We start from the raw sequence: 16,616 nt of genomic DNA on the forward strand, positions 1-16,616 counted from the left end.
AGGGGCGTGGCCAAGTGTGCACAAAGCTAAACACAAAAAATCCTGCAAACCTTCAAGCAACAAAACAAATGTAAACAAAAAATGCTGAAATTACAAAAAATGCTAAAGTCATAATTAAAATACTGCAATGACAGGAAAACGGAGCAAAATAGGGAAATGCTTCAAATAGCAAAACCAACAGTAAACTGTCTCCACAAAACAGAAGTGCTCCAGACCACTAGGGGGCGTCGAACAAAGAACATGAGACAGTCAGTGTTCACTCGTCCATAGTACAAAAAAATGGAGATTTAAGTGAAATGGAGATTTTAAAAAAAATCTTTCTTTATATCGAACAAATCAACAACAACAAAAAACAAACAAAATACAAAGAAAGAATTCACTTAAATTATTCAAACAGACAAAAACAATGTTTGTCATCAAATGAATCAGTCATTTTATCTACCGTATTTGTTCAAAAAGGAGAAGATGAATGAGAATAACTGCTGACATACGGGCGTCTGAGAGAGACAGCATGACATGTTACGAGTCTCTGCAAGTCTGGACCGAACCAGGCGGGATGATAAAGTCCAAATCAAATCACTGCTCAGTGAGGGATTCAAAAACAAAATTGGAGTCTAAGCTGAAGATCGTTATCCTTCGTCCAGAAGCAAAAACAGGTTCAGACTCACAGTCCAGTCCGTTTGTTCAGATGATTAATTTGCAGAAAATTTATTGAATTCTGTTTGAGTAAATTGCTTTAAAAATTAAACGAAAACGCCTGCATGGTTTGGTGATCAGAGAATTTGGAGGAGGATTGGTCGTGTTCACCTGATACCAACCTGACCCAGACGCTGCTGCTGATGTTTCCTCCTCCACATCCAGGCAGAACCTGCAGAACCTCCAGGCTGGCAAATCCACAGAAAACCCCCCACAGAGGAGGCAAATCCAACTCTTCCCAAAAACAGGATAGTTCTCTCTTTATTTTGTTCTCCAGTCTTTCTTTTGCTCTTTCTTTCCTTCTTTTCTTTTGCTTTTCCAATCATTCCTTTCTCTTTCAGTACTTTTGCATTTTGCTCTTTCTTTTGCTCTTTAGTTCTGCCTTTACTCTCTTTCTTTCTTCTGCTGTTTCTTTCTTTCACTTGCTTTTGTTCTCTTTTCTTTTTTCTCCTCTTACTGCACTTCCACACCCTGCACACTTTCAAGCAGAAAACATCCATTATTATTGTTTACAGAGGATTCAGAAAACCAATTCTTTCAGGTTTAATGTCACTTTGACATTAACTCAATGCTTTAAATAGATGCTGTAATAAAATATAAATTTATAGACAAAACATGACAAAATGCTACAAAAACAAAAGGGAGGAGAATAAATATTTTTTTAAGGCACTGAATATTTTTACTGGGGTTGTTTTCTGCAAAAATAGAGCAGAATATTTTTTTAAAAATATGTAAATATTAGAGATGATGACAAATGTTGAGGAGCAGCCTTCATAATTCACAGTGAAATAATCTGTATGCTGCTTGCAGCGCTGCCCGGCTGCAGTACTGTAAATAATCCTTTCAAAAAGCCTCTTAGTGTGTCGCTGTGTTGCAGACATTCATCATCAATGCAGCGGCGAACTGCACCTCAGAGGCACTTCCTGCTGCAGGAAGACCTTCAGGAGAACCGATGAAAAATCATCTTCAACTCCGATGAAAACACTGAAAAGAAAAGCAGCTGGAGAATTTTAAGTGATTTAATAATTGAGATGAAACACAGATTAGCCAGAACTAAATGTGATGGGGGGAATTATTACAAGACAAATGTGAATAAATAAAAATTTAACCAACAAAATGAGGATGGTAAATAAACTCACTTATTACCAAAATATTGAATATTTACCAACAATTGGAGGTAGATCTTTTTCAACCAATGAGACCTGGAGTCTCACTTTTCACATTCATTCATTGAAGTTCAAATGTTGATAAATGGGGTAAAACATGCATTACAAAACACGCTGTAATTGTAAGCATTCTGGTGTATATTTGATATTTAAGACAGCATTATTTTTTAATCATTACAAAAAGATAGAAATTGGTGTAAATATGTTGTGTTTCACATTAATAAATCTGTATTTGTTGGTATTTTACAATAATTTATTTGATGTCTCAGCTTAAACTCACTGATTAAGAGAAGCATTCAGCTCATGTCCGGCTGTAATTAACAAGAATAACTTAATTTGAGGATTAAATTTGTTTATTTGATCTGTTATTTTTTTAACAGGTTGTATTTTGTGTGATCTGAAGCTTTGATTCATTTTGGGATAATTAAAATTTCTTTTAAGATAAATTTTCTTATGAAACTCGCTCTTAATTTTAGCTCATATTTGACGAGCTTAGTTATTTGCTTTGTCGCTGCGTTTGTAGTTCTTTGTTTATTTGATCAAAACACATCTCTCTTGTAAATGAGATCTTTGATGTCAATGAGACATAAAAGTCAAATAAAGATAAATAAATAAATACATGTCAAACTATTAACCTGAATGAGTAAAAATCATGCGTACATTCTTAAATATTGCACATTTCACCAAGGTTTAGACTAAGCAAAGCTGTCAAAACTTACATTTGGATTTGTCCACAAAAATGTTTAACCATGAAAAAAAGTTTTAAAAGACAAAAGCAATAGACCAAAACTCAAAGACAGATTTGTTTGATTTAGTATTATTTGTGCATAGAGCTAATCGTACGTGCAAAATATATTTTATTATGCGTGGACACAGAGATTAATGGTACATTTGTTGAGATATTGTCTGTATTTTGACTGCATAGATTGAATGAATTGAAAATATGCAAATTAATCTGAAAAGCCATTAAACACTGGGCCATGCATTGCAAAAACACAAAATCTTACCAAGTCGAATTTCTAGAGTAATTATCTTAATACCCTTCAACTAAGACAAAACTAACTTCGAAGTGATTTCTCAGCAAGATATAGGAGTTTGTTATAAATCAATATTTCCTTATATTTTTATTTTAAAAAATATTACTTTCAATGGCAGATTTTTTTTACTGACATGGGAGAAATGTCTTGTTGTTTGGAGTAAATATTTTCTTAACATTGATTAAAAGTTATAAGAGAAATAATAAATTTTTCTCATATTATAAGTTATAATAAGGGATAATAACTAAGGAAATATTTAATAGAAACCAGCTCATATGAGAAGTTACTTGTAAGTTAGTTTTGTCTTATTTCAAGTGTTTTAAGATATTTACTCTAGAAACTAGACCAAAGAAATACTTGGTCAGATTTTTCTTTGTATCAGACTAAGCTCAAGAATAATAATTTCTAAAATTAAAAAAACATAACACTGTAATCACAACAATAATAAAAACCTGGTATGTGTTTTTATTTTTGTTTTAGTGGACATCTGGTTGTGTTTCTCCTGCAGCTTTCTCTGCTGCGTCGTCGTTTTCTTTTATAAGTAGCTCAGACTTTGAACCACGGCGACAAGCAATGCAGCTGTTAATATTTGTCCAAATCTGTCCCTGTACAGTGAAAACTCCATATGCGGCAATAAAATTACACAATTCACTGATAACACCAGAGTATTGAAGACAAAGAGAAGCAGTAAAAGAGATTACATAATGGAAACACAAAGGTTTAAAGTCTCTGATCGTGAAGATTCGATTGTTTATGATGTGCGATAAAACTCAATAATGAGTTACTAAGCTGTGCATTTTTGAAAGTAACTAAAGTTAAACACAACTCATCTTTTGCTTTGCAGGTCTAGATATGAAGAATGTTTTAGTTGAGTAGAGAGGATTGTTGCAAAAGGTTGTTGCTAATGTTATAAACTCACGATAAGTTGGCATTTACTGTGCATTAAGTCTATGAGAAACTCCATTCAGAAATCTGATTTTTCCAAGCTGACACAAAGACAGCTTGGAAAAAAACAGAGTAAAATCAACTTTCCCTTTAATGTTTATTAGCTTTTAATGAGAAAAGCAGCAGAAACGTCTTTATTATTGGCATAAACCTTTTGGTTTTATGTGTTTATGCTACACTGTAAAAAAGATAAAATAAACAAATAAATAAATTGTGTAATTTATGTTCAAATACTGTGGAACTGTGGTTACCAGAGTTTTACTAAAAATGGACGTAGTGTAACATTTTTCACATATTTATATAATTTTTATGTTTTGGCAGCCATCACTTTAACAGCTCAGAACTGTAAAAAATACTTGAAATTTATTCTTTTTTTGGAGTTATGGCATCTCAATGTATTTTCTACAGTAATAATGATTTTGATTTTACAATCTGTAACTATTGGTACATTAAAAAAAAATATTTGTCTGCATTTTGATGAATACATTTATGGGGGGTTTTTTTGTAAATGAATGACGGCAGAATTAACTTGTTTCCAAAAAACTTGGAACAACAATAAACTGTAGTTGTGTCATCAGCTTCAGTTGAGGGAAAAAGCCGTGTTTGAGCTAAAAGTTTTTAAATTTAAACAATAATAAAAGAAAACAGTAAAATAAAAATAGTAAAATTGAGTCATTTAGAAATAGCCTAATCATGTATTTTGACCTGTTTAAAATTCGTATTGTGTTTTTAGCTGAAAGTAATGGAAAGCAATTCACAAGGTTGTCAGAACTGTGGGAACAAAATGTATTTAACAATTTAAATATATGAAAAGGTATAAAAGCTACTTTTGAATCTGAAGGAATAAAAAATAAAAAGATTGCAATATTAGTAAAATGGAAAAAACATGAAGAAAAAGTCAACATCATGACTTGTTTGTTGGCAGAACAAGATAAATGAAGTTTTGCATTATTAAATGATTGATTAAGAATATATAATATTCAAATGATGTATTTGTTTAATATTTATTAGAGCTGACAGAAAAAAACAAGCTGCTTGTTCAACACAGAAACTAAAACGTTACTTTTTTAACTCCTAATATTTTAATAAACTAATATAGATCTTATACATACATTAATTATAGATTGTCACAGTTTATGCAGGTTAATTATAACCAACTTTCAACCTTCTGACTTTAATGGCAGCTTTTCTCACTTCCCTAAACATACTTGACACTTGTTGAAATAACACGCGTGAATGTTGCTGATATTATCTGTTATTTCTGTGCAGAACTTGCGATGCAAATTACTGACAGTAAAAAAAAAGCATTAACACAAACAGTCAGTTTGTTCCTGGCTCAATACATTTTCTGAGTAGTTTAAAATTAAAACTAGATGTTATTTTGTTGGTTTGAATGAACTACATGAATACATGAAACAGCAATAAAGGCCTTCTTGAGGACTAAAAGTTTTTATATCCTATTTGCCTTGAAGGTGAAAAACCAGAAATGAATGAAAAAATTTACCAAATTGAAAATTTAGTTTAGCAAAAAGGGAATAAATATGTTGAGTAAACAACAACTCAGCATTGCTTATAGTTAAATATCAAAACAAAAGAAAATATGATCAAACAATCGATGAATATGCTTATTGTTAAGGTGATACATGGAAATAAAAGAGAAAATGTTCATTTATGCTATTATATTTACCACATCAGTTGGCAGTAAACCTAAATGGCCACTAGAGGGCGGAAGTGCGCCGCAAGTACTTTTTTTGTTTTCTCCACAGTAAAAGCATTTCCCAGGTTACTGCACTTCCTGAAGCAACTGTCACAATTTAAGGCTGAGTGGGAAATGTTTCTGCAGAAATTCACTCTGTCATTTGAGCATAACAGAAACTTACAAAAAGATAAAAAGAACACAAACAAATAATAAACACTTTAATGACATAAAGAGGTTCCAAGAGTGTAAACACTGCTGTTAAAATATCACCAAAATTACACCATGACAATTGCAAATGCAATTGTTGATTTACTGTGTCCATTTAAACTAAAACACACAACCCCCACACGCTAAACAATATAATATTAAAAAATAATATAAAACATTTATAACTGTGCATCCATTTAAAGGAAACTTTGTAGAAACGCCTTTTGATTTTGAACATGTAGGATTTTTTGGTCAGAGTCTATCAGAGTGCTTGTTGAATTATCATCCAAAAACCACTTGTTGTATTCTGGTCGGTTGTGCAGGGGGCTCCACTTTTGCTTTTCCAAGATATCCTGTTGTAAAACTGTGCATCTGTTTTCAGCCATTTTCATGTGTGAGTGTAAACGTTGAGTTGGGGGCATGGCCAGCAGCAACTTCTCAGGATTTAAAGTGACAAAACGCCCTACAAACAGCTCATTATGAACTGAGTAGGCTAAAACCTCATCATCTAAGAATGATTTTGTGCAAAAAACGTAACGTAAAAAATGGAAGAAAGCATATAGGTCACCTATAAAAAACATATAAAGCAGTAAAACAAACAAAAACCAAAGAAAACATCTTCCTCTTCAATGAAAGACAAAAATATATTCTAACTAAATGCTCAATGATTCCTTCAGCACAGTTTGTGGTTAAGAAGTGACCTGTCCACCAGGGGGCAGAAGTGTCTAATGTTAGGCACTCCTGCCTCCAGGCCCAGTGAACATCCTGTTCTTCAGAAATCTTGCTCCATCATTGTTGCCCCCAGTCACAGTCTCCATCAGTCAGACTCAGACTCATCTTCTCTGCTCATGATTCGTGTCAGAGCGATTCATTGCTGGTGTAAGCCATCAGACGGCGCCGCAGCCTGAACACGAGGCTCAAAGTTGAGGGCCGGGGTTAATAAATGGTAGTCCTGGCAACAGGATTGAACGTGTGAGTCAGAGCAGCTCAGGCAGGGCGCTGTGGCCGAACAGTGACGTCTGCTGTCACCAAGAGTCACATCTGTGCTGAACAAGAGTTGTAGGCCGAGCAAATCAGCGGAGGAACCCTTCTCACATCCAGACGTCTGTTTTGTTTTTGCTCCACTGTAAACCACAGCAGATCCAGTAGATGACAAGTGCAGCACTGTTTGAATGGTTTCAACATCACGAAGGATTAAAATGCAGTAAACAAAGAGGGAGGAACAGCATGGGTGTTCCTGCTGCTGCAGCTCTGGGATTGTTGCTGTGGTTTTGATTCTTCCAGATCTCTGAAGGGTGGATGTTATTTCTGAATCTTCCACAATGGCTGCTGGCGTCTTTTTGCTTCGAACTGGACATAAATCTGATTAACTGTAGCACCAACCCTGAGCGACTTGATGACCTGCAGATGGATAATAGTAGGGAAACGAGCAATTAATTATTGATTTATGGTTTAATAGATTAATATTCCTGTAATGGCGATTGTTTGTCAAACAAAACATCCAATTAAAAGTCCAATCAAGAAGTTACTGCTGCACTGTGGTGATGCTTCATACGCAGACAAAAGAAGTCCAATGTCCAAAAACCGTAAAGGTTGCTTTTTACAGTTTATGTTTCCAGTTTGACAAGCAAATAACAAAGACCAAACTATACATTGTCTACTGCTGCCTCTCCTGCCCTGGCAAAAAAACAAAAAACAAACAAACATCACCCCAGGTCCTATACCAGTCCCTTCAGAAAATTGACCCACAGATCTTCCTGTCTAACTAATACGGAGCCCTCTAGGGGACATGGGGATTTTTTTTCTTTTGCGTTCCCTCGCAAAACTTTTGCGTTACCTCGCAATACTTTTGCGTTACCTCGCAATACTTTTGCGTTACCTCGCAAAACTTTTGCGTTACCTCGCAAAACCTTTTGCGTTACCTCGCAAAACTTTTGCGTTCCCTCGCAAAAATTTTGCGTTACCTCGCAAAAGTTTTGCGTTACCTTGCAATACTGTACTGGTCAGTTATGCAGCATAATTTAATACTGTAAGCCTTTCCTACGGTGGGCGCCGTACTTTATGCTTTAATATAAGGTTATGTGAGGTATTTCCATGAATTTTAGTATCTTTTTGTGAAATATCTGAAGTTTTATATCTTTCCTTAGGATAGAAAGGCGCCACAAACCTACGATATAAACAGAAACTTTCCGTAAGTAGGAAAGAAATAAAAACACATTATAATTTGGACTATTTCTGAGTTATTATCGCGGTTAATAAATCATCTGACAGTTTTGATTGTGTTTCTGTTGTGTTCTAGTCTGAATGGTTTAAAGAGCTGCTTTCAGTGCCGCTCCATCTTAGCCTTAACAGACATAAACATGCAGTAATAAATCGATTTTCAATCAGTGTTTTGCACCAAGCAGTTTTTACTGTTAACAAGTTTTTATTATTAAAAACACGACAAACTAATGATGGTAAAGGGCCGCACTGGGTTAACTCGGGGAATCTCATCTGTCTGTGTATCAATCAGCTCCAAACCTTTTCTTTGTTCTGTCACAATTATCGATTTATTCCATTTTGATGATTATGCTCCAAACTTTGCAAGGACTGACCACCCCGCTCACCGCTTCCTAATACACACAAAGCCAGTATCCTTCCCATTCATACCTGGTGACGTCACTCCCACGTCGACACACCTAAGTGTCAAAGCCGCTGCTCCTGTCATATCAATAATTACTTATTTCATTCATATGGCTCTTACAGAGCCTCAGTGAAAACTTGTTTATTATTATTAACTGCTTGGTGCAAAACACTGATTGAAAATCGATTTATTACTGCATGTTTATGTCTGTTAAGGCTAAGATGGAGCGGCACTGAAAGCAGCTCTTTAAACCATTCAGACTAGAACACAACAGAAACACAATCAAAACTGTCAGATGATTTATTAACCGCGATAATAACTCAGAAATAGTCCAAATTATAATGTGTTTTTATTTCTTTCCTACTTACGGAAAGTTTCTGTTTATATCGTAGGTTTGTGTACGGTGGCCGACAGGTGCAAATGCGCAGCAAAAGAGAAAACATGCAAACAAAAAAGAAGACACCCCCGAATGAAATGCAGCAAATAAAAAGAGAGACGCAAACACCCCCGAATGAAATGCAGCAAATAAAAAGAGAGACGCAAACACCCCCGAATGAAATGCAGCAAACAAAAAGAGAGACGCAAACACCCCCGAATGAAATGCAGCAAATAAAAAGTGTTGAAAACGGAAGTGCTCCAGACCACTAGGGGGAGTCAAAGAAAATAGTATTCATTTCTATGGGACCAGATGCAAGATTCTTCTTCTTCTTCTTCTTGGTATTTATTGGCGGTTGGCAACAAACTTACAGTAGCATTACCGCCACTTACCAGTATGGAGTGTGGTTCGAGATGGTCTATAAACTTTCACTTTCTACCTTTTCCCTCCATTAACTCCTGATTAAACATACCCCCACACATACACACCTGCTTATATTATCCAACTTGCTTATAGCTTTATATACCCCTCTTTGATATTCTTTACACACTCACACCCAACTTGCTCTACTCATATCCTATGAAATAGCTTTGTTTTTTTAAGATACCGAATAATTATTTGAATATGTCTACTCCCGAAATCTCTCCTCAAAAATTCTATTAAATTAAACCTTTCTTTAATACCTACACACTCTCTCAGCATGCATCTTCTCTCTTCTTCATACTTACAACACTCTAAAATAACATGCTCTATTGTTTCAGACTTCTCACAATAATCACACTTTCCAGATGCAAGATTCAGAGAGATACCTTTACTTTCTTTCAAATTTCTTTCTCTGAATCTTGCATCTGGTCCCATAGAAATGAATACTATTTTCTTTGACTCCCCCTAGTGGTCTGGAGCACTTCCGTTTTCAACACTTTTTATTTGCTGCATTTCATTCGGGGGTGTTTGCGTCTCTCTTTTTGTTTGCTGCATTTCATTCGGGGGTGTTTGCGTCTCTCTTTTTATTTGCTGCATTTCATTCGGGGGTGTTTGCGTCTCTCTTTTTATTTGCTGCATTTCATTCGGGGGTGTCTTCTTTTTTGTTTGCATGTTTTCTCTTTTGCTGCGCATTTGCACCTGTCGGCCACCGTATTTGTGGTGCCTTTCTATCCTAAGGAAAGATATAAAACTTCAGATATTTCACAAAAAGATACTAAAATTCATGGAAATACCTCACATAACCTTATATTAAAGCATAAAGTACGGCGCCCACCGTAGGAAAGGCTTACAGTATTCAATTATGCTGCATAACTGACCAGTACAGTGTTGCGAGGTAACGCAAAAGTTTTGCGAGGGAACGCAAAAGTTTTGCGAGGGAACGCAAAAGAAAAAAAAATCCCCATGTCCCCTAGAGGGCTCCGTAAACTAAGAAAAGAAAAGAAAAGAAAATTTAAAAAAACACAGAAACAAAAATACATAAAATAAACAATTATTAGCATACAAGTAAACGTTTAAACAACCAAAAATATAAAGTAAACTAAGAATACATTTTAACAAATTTAAAAGTAATGAAAATAAAGCGTAAATTGCTCCGACAGTTCCGAGGTCGCCATCCAGCAGAGGGCGCCGCTTGAACGGAGCCGTTGAGACAGAATCAAAGATGGCGGCGGGATCCCAACGGAAACGGTCTGTTATCATTACATTATGATAACGTTGGGATCCGTAACGGTGTTATGGGATGGAAAAAAAATGCTCTTTTTGCAGTTGTGTTTTGAAATATAAACACTCGACAACCTCCTTAAGTTTCACCGAGCGATAATGATGGAGCAACGTCAACTTCATCAACCAAAAATTACTGATGTGCTACGAAGACGGAAGTGATCATAACAAAGAACAAAAACATGATGCCAATAACAACACAGAGGTCTGTGTGGGTTTTATGTACTTGATGGGGTGACCACAGACTGTACTTCAGTATGTTTATGGGGAATAAAATATTTCACCTATTTTATTTCTTTTCATCTTTTAATTTTATTTTCAGAAACTTAGGTTTCGATTTTGTATTTTAAAAACATGTCCAAGTATAATAATGTGCAAAAAACACAATTTTGTGTTTATTCAGTCAGTATTTAATACACATGACAGGAAACAGTGTTAAAATGTACAGATTTTTTAAAATTAAAAACCAAAAGCTGGTTGGCCATCCTCATGAGAAAACTCTTGTTTTTAAGAAAATGGCTGCTTTTCAATTAATTATTAATCAATAAACAGCTTTTAATCGGTAACTTGCATCCATAGATGATTTTGCAATAAAAATGTATGGTAAATTACAATAATAAGCAGCTGTTCTGCCCTGTTATGCAGTTGCATGAAGGGTTTCTGACTTCGATCACGTTTACACGGCGCAGTCCTGTATGCCGCTGTTGGTCCCAGTAAAAAGTAAACATCAACCCACCAAGTTGGGGTCACTCACTTCCAATCTTTGAGTGGCCTTTGTTTGCTGTCCCGCTGCAAACAAAGTCAGCGAACCCCAGGAAGCTGATTCCAAACTGCTGCACTTCCCCATGATGGCACGTTCATAACAGCAAAACGTTTTCAGCTTTGCATGAAGGCTGGTTACAATTACAAACCAGGGCTTTTAAAATGTGAACTCCATTTAGTGGTTTTATTTACATTCATAATTTAAAACCGTAATTTGTTAAGCGAAGAAGACAAACATACAGAACAGTTTTAAACACTCCCACGGTTTAATTGATATCATTCATGTTTTAAAGTGGTTTAGCTTGTTATTCTTCAAGCCTTGTTGAAGGTTTTCAACAGTTTTTCTGTGAACTTCAGCAGCTTTGTAGCTTATTTACACTTCTGCTGTGCAAAACCATAAAGTATTATCAAGTAATTTTGGTCTAGTTTCTATTTCAAATACATTAGGACACTTGAAATAAGACAAAACTAACTTTCAAGTAACTTATCAGTAAGAAATAGGAGCTTGTTTTTATATAAAATATTAATTTTATATTTTTTGTTTCAGCTCTAGTTCCACTGGCAGATTAATTCACTTACAACAAGACATTTTCTCATGTTTTAAGTGAAATAATCAAAATAAATAAATAAAATTTTATAATAATAGTTTATTATTAAATAAAGTGTTTAAAAAATAAACACCTTGCAGCAAGGTCATCATTATTATGTTATCATTTATATTATTCATTTATGCAATAAATAAATATTTCATATTTATTTCTTATGTGTTTAATTCATTTGGCTCAATTTTTATTCCTTTTATTATTTTTTTACCTTATTTATGCATTTCTTGCTTTATGTTACTCAGGTTGTCTTCTTTATCTGATGATGTGAAACTAATATTTGAAACAAAAAGCAGAGCTCTGTAATGGAGGCAAACACATATTAATGTTTCCATTGCAGAAACATTAAGTCAAACATGTATCACATTTCTTAGGTATAGTTCCTGTAAATCTGTTTCCATAATAATAATAATAATAATAATTCTATAGTGAGTTCCAAAGCTGTCCAACAAAAACATGTTTTATTGGAGATGAGCAATAATTGCAAACAGAGAGCTACAGTTGGAAAACTGTAACTTCTTTTCATCTGCATCATAAACATCCCAACATCTTGAAGACATGAGGACGTTTCAGCACCAGCCGTGCATAATGTCTCTGCCGTCGTTTCTTCACAACACAATGCATAATTTCAGTTTGTTTGGCCAGGAAGAAAATCTCTTCTCATTGTGTTGACGAAGCAACAGTCTGGAGTCCAAGCGAAACCAGATTGCCCAGAGAGATAGAGGTGAAAGGGCGTCAAATCAGATGCTTCAGAGACAAATTTCTGCATTTTAAAAACACAGCAGGACTCTAAGGCTGCGTTCACACATTGTAAGCTATTAAGTGACCCAAATCTGATTCTTATTTTTAGCCTAAATGCGACCTGTTTCGGATCTTTTCATGACAGTCTGGATAATACAGGACGGATAGTTTCAAATGCGACCTGAACCTGAACGGCCAGGTCGAATTTATCGAACCTGAACGTCACTGATACTCGACAAACGTCACTAATCTTACGAGCAAGCAGGAAGAAAAACAGCAATGATGGGGGACGATAATGAGGATTAAGTTGTTAAAGTGCTGGCTCTGGTCGGATAACAACTTCAAAACCGTAAACTACGCTCCACCGGTAGCATCCATGTTCACTTCCTTTAACACCGAGCACGATCTCTACGTGTGACGTTTCTGCGCCCTCTACTGCGCATGCGGGACACTTTCAGGCGGTTTGATCACATACACCTTATATTTGGAAATGTGAACGCCACAAAAAAAATAATAAAATAAAAAATAATAAGAATCAGATTTGACAAAAAGAGCGGAAGTGGGTCAATTCAGCTTCTAAATTCAAATGAAAACAAGATCATCAATTTAAAGGCTATCAGACTTTTTCTGATTCATTTTAATTTATTTTTAAGTAGCAAACAAATAGTTTTTATTTGTCCTTACTAGGCATATCATGATAACAAATTTTGCTGGATGATAAATTGCACCACAAGTTATTGCAACGAACGATGATATTGTTGTTTTGGACCATTTTCAAGTTTGGAAATGGCATAATAATGCAAGAAAATATTCTCAAATAATAATAAACTTTAACTTATAATTAATTTTAAGACTGGAACTAGAAGACATTTTAAATATCCAAAATAAGTAAAGAAAACAACAGAAACAACAAATAAAATGAATTATGAAGTCTTTGTAAACAAAATAACAAAAGAAAACTTTTGTCATCCAATATTTGGTAGAAAGAGAGAAAAACAATAAATCATGCAAATAAAAATGATTGACATTGTTTTAATTTATCATGCGATTAATTGATTAATTGTCACAGACCATGTTAGTTTTATTAATCAGAATTAAACACACAGTCTTCATTTTAAACCCAATCTTCTTCGATAAACAGCGTTTTAAGTTCTCCATCTCTGTTATAAACTATTTCTCAACCTTTTTCCTCTCTGGAGGTTCTTCGCTGTGACACGGCCAAAGCTGGTGAAAAAACACAGCTTTCCTCCACCGGCTGACATCATGAAGGATTTTGTTGCGCATCATTTCTGTTTCATTAAATATACGCGATTGGCTGTGACTCATGCTGAAATTCAGTTATTTATCGCTTGATCTGTGGTTTTTATTAGGCAAAAAATAAAAACGTCACATTTTGGGGAGATTTTAATACCTCACTCTGGCCTGCAGCCAAACATAAGATGACTTGTTTTACTTTAAAACTCTCCAGAGTGACTCTTATCTGCGCAGCTCAGTGCTGTTTGTTCATTTTGGGTCTCACAGTGAAGCAGCTGCTACCGGCTGAATTTAAGGGTTGTTTTAGGCGGTCATTTAAATCAATAGCCGTCGGGCTTAGAGGCTGAGATGTTACTGTGTTACTCATGAAGTCTAAATAAAAGGGATAATTTAAGTTTTATTTGCTTTCTTAATGTTTGGCAGGAAACTGGCTTTGAATAAAATTATATTTTTACTAATAGAGGATGAAATAACAACAGATCATTGAAATCATAACAATTTGTCCTAAAACTGACATGGATGCCTGGATTAAATTTCATGCTAACTCAGGCAATTGTTATTCTAGGCGGTTTCTATCCCTGAAGTGTCTGGTTCCAACGTTTGGAAGCTTGTCTGAAATATGGAAACACGTCTGTCAAAGCAGGTTGTAATTAACAATCTGAAAGCACTGAATTGATTAAGTCTAATCAGAAAAATGTGGAGGATCTTACAGCAAATTCTCAGCATGAAAATGTCATCATCATCATGCATGTCTGCAAGTTTCCTTATGAGAGACCAAAAAACTTCCTTAAAGGAAAATACAGTTCTGCTGTGAAAGGTAGAGATGAACTTGAAGGACAAATTCATGATTATTTTGATATATTTATCTTTTCTTTGCGCTTGAGTGTGTTGATTTCTAAGCAAATAGCATGTTTTATATTAATGATTAACTGATTACTAAATTTGATTATTCATAATTGATTTGATGAATTGTTTCAGTCCTATTATCAGCAGAGCCAATGAAAATCAAAAAAGCTGCATGAGGTTCTTCTTCATTCACATTTTTTGTAATTATTCCAGTTATTTTAAAGTGAAAAAAGTTCTGGATCTAAACCAGATGTTTGCCACTGGTTCCAGTAAATCATCCCGGCACACAGAGAGTTAAACCTCAGCCCCTCATCTCTTCTTTCTTACTCTCAGCTCCAGCTTCCCACGTTGCGGTCTGCACACCTACGCCTGCTCACCAACTCATTCGCATAACACCATCATTAAATTTGAGAAGACACAATCATCTCTGGGCTGATCTTGGATGAGGATGAGTAAGCATGCAGGGAAAAGGAACAAAGACTAAAGGAACAAAGACTGTCACAATGGCTTTTAGTAAATATTCAATGACTGAAAATAACAAAAACAAAGGAGATAATAAGATATTTTAGAAGAATCAATCTCACAACGCTACTCTCCCTTGTAAACATGGAGTGTGGATATAATATGGGAGAAAATGTGAAACTTTTGTAAGTCACTCCAGGCGATGCCGAGCAGCAAACTGAAAGGCCTTATTGAGATCAGGGTGCTGATTTTTCTTTTCCCCAAACCTGAAAGAAAAACGGACCAACATCAGGCAAATAGAGCCAAAAGCATGATTAGAGAGCCGACCTTCGACCTGCTGCCCACTGGCAGACACCGCAGAGCTGAACCAGCAGACAGAGAGACCCACAAATCATATTCAACAGTGTCATGCTTTAATTAACACAAAATGACGCCTAGACCCCAAATTATTACTGTCCTTTGTTAGATTTAGGTTTCTGAGAAGTCACCAGGATGCGAATGCTAATCGAACTCTGGTCCAACTACAAACCGGGCCTCAGTTCAGTGGAAGTGAATTCTGGTACAGTTTGAATGCATATGTGGATGTCAACCGGACCAGAGACCGCTCCAAAGCAGGAAGTAGGCAATAGTGCAGGGCATTCTGGGTAAATACAACTAAAACTAATGCCAGAGTTTATCACTAGAGAGAGAAATGGCTACTGGTCTTTTGGTCAAAAGAGAAATCCTACAACCGCTAAAATCTGACGTTACTTCATTTTTGTTTACATTTCTTGAAGGAGGAAGTTGTGCTCAGTGTCTTCTGAGATTTTTGTGTCGTTTCCTTCAGTCGTTCTTAGTGCAGCGCCACCGCAGGAGAGGAGGGGAACAGGTTTTCAATGAGTTTGGAACATCAGACACACTGCAGTTTGAAAGTGAATCGTACCAAATGAAAATGTAACAAATGTTGCAATTTTGGTCTCCAATCAAACCGAATCTATCCGAATGTCTTCAACAAAACGACCAAATTGACACCAAAATGTGATGAATTAATGTTTAAAACCTAATAAATATAAAAATGACACTTTGTCTCCATTTGTTATTCTGCTAATAGACTTGAGAAGATTGTGAGAATCTTCTCACACTTATAGATTGAAGGAAAAATCATTACGATTAATCATTTTGAATTGAAAATCAATTTTAAATCGAGTAGTTCTCTGTCTCATTACCAGGCTTCAGCAGAACTTTATTACAAATATGAGATGATACACAAATTTTGTAGTATTTTTGGGGAAACTAAATATCAACTGCATAGAATGAACTTTCCACAAATCCAGGTTTCGCTGATCTCAACCTGTGTTTATGTAAATATTAGGGAAATGTACTGTATGTGCAATTGACTTCTAAAATGTAATAAAAACATTCTCTGGAAATGCCTCTGAATATTTGGGACTAGAAATAATTATATTAATCCAAACAAAACCAAAAAAATAAAGCATAGTTTGATTTAAGTGGGAATA

This window comes from Xiphophorus maculatus, chromosome 23, assembly GCF_002775205.1.
Source record: "Xiphophorus maculatus strain JP 163 A chromosome 23, X_maculatus-5.0-male, whole genome shotgun sequence".
In the NCBI taxonomy this organism is placed as follows: domain Eukaryota; kingdom Metazoa; phylum Chordata; class Actinopteri; order Cyprinodontiformes; family Poeciliidae; genus Xiphophorus; species Xiphophorus maculatus.